Raw genomic sequence first — 3,788 nt, forward strand, 5'->3', positions numbered from 1 at the left:
TGCAAAAAAAAAAAAAAAAATCAAAACCCTGGCCACTCATAGGAGAACTGCAGGAAACAGACTTAAAACTATGTGTCTTTTATGGGCCGCAGCAACTGTGTCTCACGCTGCTAATAAAGGCATACCCGAGACTGGGTAATTCATCAAGAGGTTTAACGGGGACTCCCAGTTCCACATGGCTGGGGAGGCCTCACAATCATGGCGGAAGGTGAATGAGGAGTGCTGTCTGAATAGCCCACCCCTTAATTTGCATGTAATTAAAACTGGGTATAAATACTGCTAGCCAACAGCCTACGTGCTGCCACTCTGGGCATACTGCCTGAGTCAGCGCTGCTCCACAAGGGGCAGCCACTCTGCCGTGCCCTGCTGCTTCAATAAACACAGTTTCTTTTACCACCAGCTGGCTCTTGAATTCTTTCCTGAACAAAGCCAAGAGCCCTCCTGGGCTAACCCCCAATTTGGGGGCTCATCTGCCCTGCATCGTCAGCAGAAAAATGTTAACTCAAAGAATCAGAAGGAAAGAGCAGAAATCAAAGCCACCATAAAGAAATGGAAGAATGCCTTTGATAGGCTAATCAGTCATCTGAACATGGCCAAAGAATCAGTAACATGAAGAGGCACACCACAGAGCGGGAGAAAATATCTCCAAAACACAGGTCCAAAGGGCTCCCATGCAGAGTATACAAATCAGTCGGACAAGGAAGGCAATGTGAGTATCCTCTTGTCTAACTCCACACAATTTGTTCGAATATAAACTGTCGAAAACTGGCAGCGTCCGCTGAAAATGAACAAATGTATCTCATACGACCCAGCCATGTCTGTCCAGGGTATGCACTCAAGAGAAATACAGGTACTGTGCACGACCAGAAATATTCAAATGTGCTGATAGCAGTATTCATCACAATAACCCCAAACTGCAAAGTCCAACGGTCATCAATACAAGATGCTGGGATGAATTGTGGAATGTTCAAACAAAGGAATAGAATAAAATGTACTAGTTAGAGACACAGAAAACAATATGTATCATCTCATAAAAATATTGGGCAAATTAAAACAGATAAAAGGAAAAAATAAAGAATGCATACTCTATGGTTGCTTTTGCACAGGGCTCAAAAACAGAAAGCCAAGCCATACTGTCAGAGTCAGACTACTGGTTACCTACAGAGCAGAGTGTGTAATTTGGAGGGAAAAACAAGGAGGTATCTGGAATACTGGTAATACTGTCTTGACCTGGTGATTACGTGGAAGTGTTCAGGTGAGTGTTCATGTGGTAACTGGTTTGTACAATTTTGAATTAAGCACATTTCTCGCTTTTTTTTTTTTTTTGTAACGGAGTCTCACTCTGTCGCCCAGGCTGGAGTGCAGTGGCACGATCCCACCTTACTGCAACCTCCACCTCCCAGTTTCAAGTGATTCTCCTGCCTCAGCCTCCTGAGTAGCTGGGATTACAGGTGCCCACCACCATGCCCGGCTAATTTTTGTATTTTTAGTCTCTACTAAATACAGCAGAGTAGAATTTAAATATAAATTCAGTGTTGGATAGGCTGGTCTCGAACTCCTGACCTTGTGATCCTCTAGCCTCGGCCTCCCAAAGTGCTGGGATTACAGACGTGAGCCACCACGCCTGGCCGAATTAAGCACATTTCTATATGTATGTTACATTTCAATAAAAATCTGTTTTAAAACACACACACAGGATTATTATACAACCACTGTAGAAATGACTCTGGCGTTATACTGATAGGATACACATGCAGAGACCATACAACCCACAACCTCACACTCCTGGAAAAACTTACGAGTGCTCCAGAAGGCACGTACACCTTACAGCAGCACTGCTCATCATCAGGAAAAATGGGAAAATCCGACTGTTCATTAGCAGTTCAAAGCAGAATAGTGGGATGACAATAAAAGGATCAGTCTGGAAGTGAAAATGAAACTACGATTATATTCATCAGTGTGACTCTCTCCCACACCACTCCTCCTCCTACTTAACCTGGCTGCCATTACATTTCACTTGAATTCTGCAATGGCCTTCCAACTGGCTTCTGTTCATATCTCCTCCCTCTTTAGCCTCTCCATCCAGAAGCCACTGTGATCCTTCTGAAAATTGAAATTGGATAGTTGGCCGGGCGTGGTGGCTCAAGCCTGTAATCCCAGCACTTCGGGAGGCTGAGACGGGCGGATCACGAGGTCAGGAGATCGAGACCATCCTGGCTAACCCGGTGAAACCCCGTCTCTACTAAAAAGTACAAAAAACTAGCCAGGCGAGGTGGCGGGCACCTGTAGTCCCAGCTACTCGGGAGGCTGAGGCAGGAGAATGGCGTAAACCCAGGAGGCGGAGCTTGCAGTGAGCTGAGATCCGGCCACTGCACTCCAGCCTGGGCGACAGAGCGAGACTTTATCTCAAAAAAAAAAAAAAAAGGCCGGGCGCAGTGGCTCAAGCCTGTAATCCCAGCACTTTGGGAGGCCGAGGCGGGCGGATCACGAGGTCAGGAGATCAAGACCATCCTGGCTAACCCGATGAAACCCCGTCTCTACTAAAAAGTACAAAAAACTAGCCAGGCGAGGTGGCGGGCACCTGTAGTCCCAGCTACTCGGGAGGCTGAGGCAGGAGAATGGCGTAAACCCAGGAGGCGGAGCTTGCAGTGAGCTGAGATCCGGCCACTGCACTCCAGCCTGGGCGACAGAGCAAGACTTTGTCTCAAAAAAAAAAAAAAAAAAAAAGAAAGAAATTGGATAGTTGTCACTCTTCTGTTCAAGATCTAGTTAACTAGCCAGACCCACCTGTGAACCGAGTCTCTGATACAGCTCTGACCTCATCATCCACGATGCCCGAACTTGCCTCACTCCACCACACCTGCCCCTCTGCTGCTGCATGGCTGCCCCAAGCACAATTCCTTTTTGTGGCCTTTGAGCTGCCAAGGGTGCTCTTCCCCAGATTAAGGGCGCGTGCTTCCAGTTCCTTGACATCTCTGCTTCAATCCCAGGCTTTCCCTACCCACCCGATAGCTTCCTTCAACCCACATGCTGCCTCTCATCACCATAGTTGTTTCCACTGCATTTACCACCATCTGATACACAATATATTTACTGGTTTATCAGGTGCCCCACCCCAAATAGAAAGTAAGCACCACCAGGGCAAAAATCTGCAATCACTGCTATAGACCCTGGAGACCACAAAACCGTGCCTGCACCGGGCATAAAGGAGGTATAAGCTCCGGAGGCAGACAACAGGGGTCAGAGGCAAACACTGCCACCAGCTAACAGGCTGACCTCAGACAAGTACACCTCAACTTTCTTGCCTCAGATTCCCCATATGCAAAACAGAGATGCTGACAGTACCTGTCACCTTGAGCTTTTGTGAAAACTAATATATCTCTAAGTCAAGAAAATATAAACAAAGAGTTGAAATACAATGTGAAAGATCGGTGTAACCGGATGAAAAAACCGATATCCCACAATTAAAAATATACATATTCTACCCACATGTTTAGGTAGTAGTTATACAACTCACCAATGGGCCGGGTGTGGTGGCTCACGCCTGTAATCCCAGCACTTTGGGAGGCCGAGGTGGGAGGATCACGAGGTCAAGAGATTGAGACCATCCTGGCCAACATGGTGAAACCCTGTCTCTACTAAAAATACAAAAACTAGCTGGGTGTGGTGGCGGCGCCTGTAGTCCCAGCTACTCAGAGGCTGAGGCGGGAGAATCACTTGAAGGCAACACAGGGAGACCCTCATCTCAAAATAAATAAATTTAAAAGAAAAACAATGAAATAGCCATA

Source organism: Macaca thibetana, chromosome 19, assembly GCF_024542745.1.
Source record: "Macaca thibetana thibetana isolate TM-01 chromosome 19, ASM2454274v1, whole genome shotgun sequence".
Lineage (NCBI taxonomy): Eukaryota > Metazoa > Chordata > Mammalia > Primates > Cercopithecidae > Macaca > Macaca thibetana.